Source organism: Solanum tuberosum, unplaced genomic scaffold, assembly GCF_000226075.1.
Source record: "Solanum tuberosum cultivar DM 1-3 516 R44 unplaced genomic scaffold, SolTub_3.0 scf00271, whole genome shotgun sequence".
Lineage (NCBI taxonomy): Eukaryota > Viridiplantae > Streptophyta > Magnoliopsida > Solanales > Solanaceae > Solanum > Solanum tuberosum.
This window is the reverse complement of record NW_006239192.1, coordinates 354,992-361,286: the sequence shown is the minus strand read 5'-3', so window position 1 is coordinate 361,286 and position 6,295 is coordinate 354,992.

Sequence of the window (6,295 nt, the reverse complement as noted above, 5' to 3'; positions counted from 1 at the left end):
TTCCATCATATATTTGGGGGGGGGGGGGGGGGGTTGTAAACAAATTTTTTTAAAAAGAAATGCAGTGCAGACTAGCTTTAATACACCAAATTAGCAAACAATGCATAAGAAGTAATCTTAGTATAACTAATACAAGCATAACCTCTACACTATGTTCAATACTAATTTTATCCACCCTACCAAACGACTCCTAATAGCTTTTAAAATAATAATTAATATTTGATAGCGGGTATTAAAAGTGATTATTTTCTTTAAAAAATGGGAAACTTACGTAAATATGTTATAGTAAAAAATATTTATCATTTATAGTAGTAACATTTTTTTCACCTTAACACTTATATTACAATTTTAATACATATTACAAAGAACCATTTATAAAACACATATAATACAAGTTTTACTGATAGATAATACATTTATCACACATTTTAATAGCATAATATATTTTAAAACACTTATGATATATCTATATTGCATGCATAATTCATTTTTAATATATAGTACAGATTTATCATAGTATCATTGTGTATTACGATAAATCATAATAATTAAATAAGTATCATTAAAACCAATAATTATTTATGTAATTTTTCCTTTAAAAAATCCTTCTCGAAATATTCAAACTTACTATGGTACGTATAAACTAGGGGAACTTTCGCAAATAACCACAATAATAAACTTAGTTATGCTCCATAATTATAGTTTGCATATTTATGGGTTGTAGCTACAGTTTAAGCTGCCTCATTTGTATAATTCGCGGATTTGTATATTTCGCAAGTTTGTATAATTCGTGGGTACATTTGTATAATTAAGTTATTTTTATATAAACTCAAAATAACGAATTAATACAATTACAAACATCAGAAGTGTAAACAGTTATACAAATTATATTATACAAATTCCGAATTATACAAAAGTTATACAAATTCCGAATTATACAAACGTGTGAATTATACAAAACTAAAAAGTTGAGCTGCGTAATTATAGCTAAAAGTAGATCGCGAATTATAATTAAGACAAATTCTAGTTATGTTAACTAATTAACTAGTATATATTGGCTTATACGCGTAATTTTCCAATAAACTATTTAAGTATAAAACAGGTAAGGGTCCTTCCCTTATAAAGAAACTAGTTATTAGGTTCCCGCGCCAGCGCGGGCCCAATGTATATTGCTTCCTCCGTCTCATTTTATGTGAGGTAGTTTGATTCGCCACGGAGTTTAAAAAAGAAATGAAGACTTTTAAAATTTGTGGTCCAAAATGAATGATATAAATTTGTATGACTGTAAATTATTTCATTAAGGGTAAAATAAATATTTTATAATCAAATTGTTACTTAATATAGAAATGTGACATTCTTTTGGGACTGACTAAAAAGGAAAGTAAATAACATAAATTGGGAGTAGTTCTTTGTTTCAATTTATGTGACACCGATGAAATTTGGAGAGTTATATAATTTTTTGTATGTGATTTTGTTAAATATATTTTGAAGTTGTTAATTTATTGTGATTTATAGCACTTCTTATATCATTTTCAAATAATATATATTACTCTTCTGTTCCATTTTATGTGACGTAGGTACTTTTACGAAACTCAACTAAATTTCTTATATGATTCTTAAATATTTTTAGTTGTTATTTTACTTTAATTTACGTTACTTTTTATGTTATTTTCAAACAAACTTCTTATGTTTCAATATGGAATTAAAGAGTCAATAAAATTTCTTTTATGATTTTTAATATCTTATATTATTACATTGTGATTTTAAGTACTTTTTATGTAATTTTTAAATCTAGAACAAATTAAAAGAAAAACAAGGAAAAATTTAAATGAAGAAAGTACTAAAATTTTCAAATAATCATATTTCTATATTAAAATGTTAAAAACTTTAAAACTCCACATATATGCAGAAAATCATATACGGAAGACAAAATAATTTTTAAAATATATATTAAAGCTCTTTCTAATAATATCACATATTTATTCTATTTTTCAAATAATATATATTTCTCACTCAATCTCAATTACGCAGTACATATGAAATTTCGAGAGTTAATCAAATTCTTAGTACTATTTTAAACTATATTTTAGTACTATTTATATAATTTTCAAATAATATATGTTACTACTCTATTATATTATGCAATACATGTGAAATTTCAAGAATTAACCAAAATTTTAATATTTTAAATTGATTTTTAGTACTATTTTTGTAGTAAATAGAGGAAGTTGAAGAAGAAGGGCAAATCGGTCAATTGACTGACTAACCCTAAGCTCCTAAACATTCTCACTTCTAAATGGAAGCACGGGCACAATATCCGTTAAATTGTTAATTATTATGATTTATAATATTTTTTACATTATTTTCAAATAATATATGTTATGTATTTTTAAATACTTTAAGTTGTGATTAATAATATTCTTAACGTAATTTCAAATAATATATGTTACTCCATTTGTCCCAATTTATGTGACACATGTGAAATTTTGAGAGTTAATATGTTTTTCAAATATTGTAAGTTGTTAACTATTGTGGTTTATGGTATTCTTAATGTAATTTTTCAAATAATATATGTTATTCCCTTCGTCTTAATTATACAATTCGCGTAAAATTTTGAGAGTTAATCGAATTTGTAATATTTTAAATTTATTTTTTAGTACTATTTAAAAAGGAAAAAATTAAAATATAATGAAAGAGGAGTGTATAAAAGTAGGTGGGCCATATTTGTGATAGGTGGGCCATCTTCAAAAACCAAATATAAAAGTAGGTGGGCCATCTTGGTGCCACGTGTCGAAAGAAGAGTGAATTTTATTCACTCTTCTTATATAGATATATTATTATATATAGTAATATATATGATATATGATTTAAATAAAATAAAAGTAGGTGGGCCATGGTGCCACGTGTCGAAAGAAGAGTGAATTTTATTCACTCTTCTTATATAGTAATTTATTTATTTATATATATATTATTATATATAGTAATATATATGATATATGATTTAAATAAAATAAAAGTAGGTGGGCCATGGTGCCACGTGTCGAAAGAAGAGTGAATTTTATTCACTCTTCTTATATAGTAATTTATTTATTTATATATATATTATTATATATAGTAATATATATGATATATGATTTAAATAAAATAAAAGTAGGTGGGCCATGGTGCCACGTGTCGAAAGAAGAGTGAATTTTATTCACTCTTCTTATATAGTAATTTATTTATTTATATATATATTATTATATATAGTAATATATATGATATATGATTTAAATAAAATAAAAGTAGGTGGGCCATGGTGCCACGTGTCGAAAGAAGAGTGAATTTTATTCACTCTTCTTATATAGTAATTTATTTATTTATATATATATTATTATATATAGTAATATATATGATATATGATTTAAATAAAATAAAAGTAGGTGGGCCATGGTGCCACGTGTCGAAAGAAGAGTGAATTTTATTCACTCTTCTTATATAGTAATTTATTTATTTATATATATATTATTATATATAGTAATATATATGATATATGATTTAAATAAAATAAAAGTAGGTGGGCCATGGTGCCACGTGTCGAAAGAAGAGTGAATTTTATTCACTCTTCTTATATAGTAATAATATGGGCTATGGCAATTAACGTGGACTTATGATGAAATTGGAAATTGGCCGCCAGGCCCAAATAATCAACATCTGGTTGGCCCAAAATTTACACATCCATATATTTCCTCTTCCACCATTTGTAAGACATTTTTGCCACCCACAAGAAAACATCACCACCACCCCGTCTTCACTGAGCCGCCACCATCCCAATGTTGGAGGAGATTGATTGGACTTTATCCACAAAATCTAAAAATTAAGATCTAAAAGGAAAAACGAACTAAGGTGTGAGATTGTTTGTAAGAAAAAGAGTACATACTTTTCATATATAAGATATATTAATTCTCACTTTATATACATGTTATAAGTTGCATGTACACTGCATTATATTCCATAACATATACAGGATATATATAAATTGTACAAACACTGAATGTGTATAACTAGTGTATATGTGTTATATTTAGTGTAGATACATATTTCACACAATATGTATCCATAGTATATACACGTTATATATACTTTTGCCGCTACCCATCATAGCCATTAGCCACTATAGTCTATAATCCTTCATGCCCATTTTAATGTGTAATAAATGCTGATCAACATATGTTTTACTCCCTCTGGTCATATATGACACATTCATTAATAAAAAAATAAATACTTGAGGACTTTTCATTATTATTATTTTTTGATTATTTTCAAACTAGCGGTATAGAAAATATAAATCTGTAAAAAACCTTATTAAATGAAATGGCCATTTGGCCGTTCTTAATACCGCCGAAGTGCAGAAAAAAATGACTTCCTTTTTTTCTTTGCGCCGGTCAATTGGGTAAATAAAAATCTTCAAATTTTGTTTTCAATTCCTTTTTGGATAGATTGTTACTAGTATCTCATTTATAATTTTATAGCAAGTAATAATGTAAATTTTGTTAAATAATGTAATTGGTCACATTGTTTCGTTATTTACTTGCGCCAGTTAAAGAATTGCGCATTTAATGACGTCAGAACTCTCATAAAAAAAATAGCAATATAATTTTATATAGCAAAAGTCTTGTTGAACGACATGATATACACCTATATATAGCCTTATATGAAATTTTTTATATAATAAATAATAATAATAATAATAATAAAATATATTTTTAATGGGAAAATTGTATATAATAGCAAACTATTAATTCAAATTAAATGCTATAAATATAGTTTGATTTAATTGTACCTCATAGCAAACTGTTGTTATTTCACCTCTCTCCTAGTGAATCTCGCTCGCCACTCTCGTTCTCTTCCTCGCCTTTCTCATTTTTTATATAAACGCAAGTGTATAAAGTGCGTTTGTATTTGTATAAAGCGAGAAAAAATTGTATATATACATATATTTTCGTTCCCCTCTCTCCCCTCTCCCAGATCTCGTTCCCCACTCTCCCAGATCCCACTCTCTCACTCGCCTCTCTCACTTTATACAAAAACGCAAATGTATAAAATGTGTGAAAATTGTATATATACATATATTTTCGTTCCCCTCTCTCCCCTCTCCTAGATCTCGCTCGCCACTCTCCCAGATCTCGCTCACCACTCTCCCAGATCTCGCTCGCTCATTCGTCTCTCTCACTTTATACAATTGATCTTTTTGTATATGTATACCAAATCAGATTATACAACTGCTTTCTTTTGTATATGTATAGCGAAATATACATATTTCTGTTTGCTATGGAGCGCAATTATGCAAACTTTGCTATAGCATACAAATATGAATTTTGTGTTTGCTATATGTGAAAGTTGCTCATTTTTAATACATCAATATATTAATTTATGAAAACTTATTCAATAATCTGTTTTATCAAATTTAAATATAAAAAATGATTACTCAAGGATCGTTTGGTTATCGATTAAAAAGAAGATTTGAGTGGATTGAAATTGAAACAAAAATCAAATACGCATATGATTATTTTGAGTTGAATTTTTTTGTCATCTGTACAGTTATATAAGACGCACATACACCTTTTTCTTTCACCTGGCGTAGAAATTGACAACACACTCTACTAGGCGCGTGAGGAAGTGATTTTTTGCCACATCACAAAGCTATAACGGTAAAAAAACGTAAAATCTCCATTTTTCTTTAATATTTGGCATATTTTAAACGAAAAATAGGGCAAAATGTAAATGAAAAGTAAAGGAAACAAAGATTAACACTTACTTGGTAAGAATTTCAGACAAATTTGAAATTTAATCAATCAACTTCACGTCTAGAAAAACCCAAATCCAGAAGGAGTTCCGCGAAATCAGCCCTTATTCAAAAATAACTTTTAAACAATGAATTTTAAATTTAAGAAATTTATTTTTTTGCAATATTAATTTATCCAGGTGGCTATTATTTATCCAGGTGGAAATCCACATCACCACTTTTGCCAGGTGTCGCGCGCGTGTAGTCACAACATGAGCAGGTGGACGAAAAAGGTGTACGCGATGGAGGAATAAACAAGTTCGGGGGTAATTAAAACGAAATTTAGTTTAGGTGTACACCGTATAAAAAACTTCAAGTTCAGGGGGGTAATGAGTACTTTTGCCTTTTTGAAAAGAGTAGTTTAGATTGATAAATGTTCAAACTTCGATAATTCTTTTTGGGAATTTCTCCATATTTAGTATTTTCTTTGTTCCTAATTACTTCTCCATTTTTCCTTTTTTAGTTGTCCCT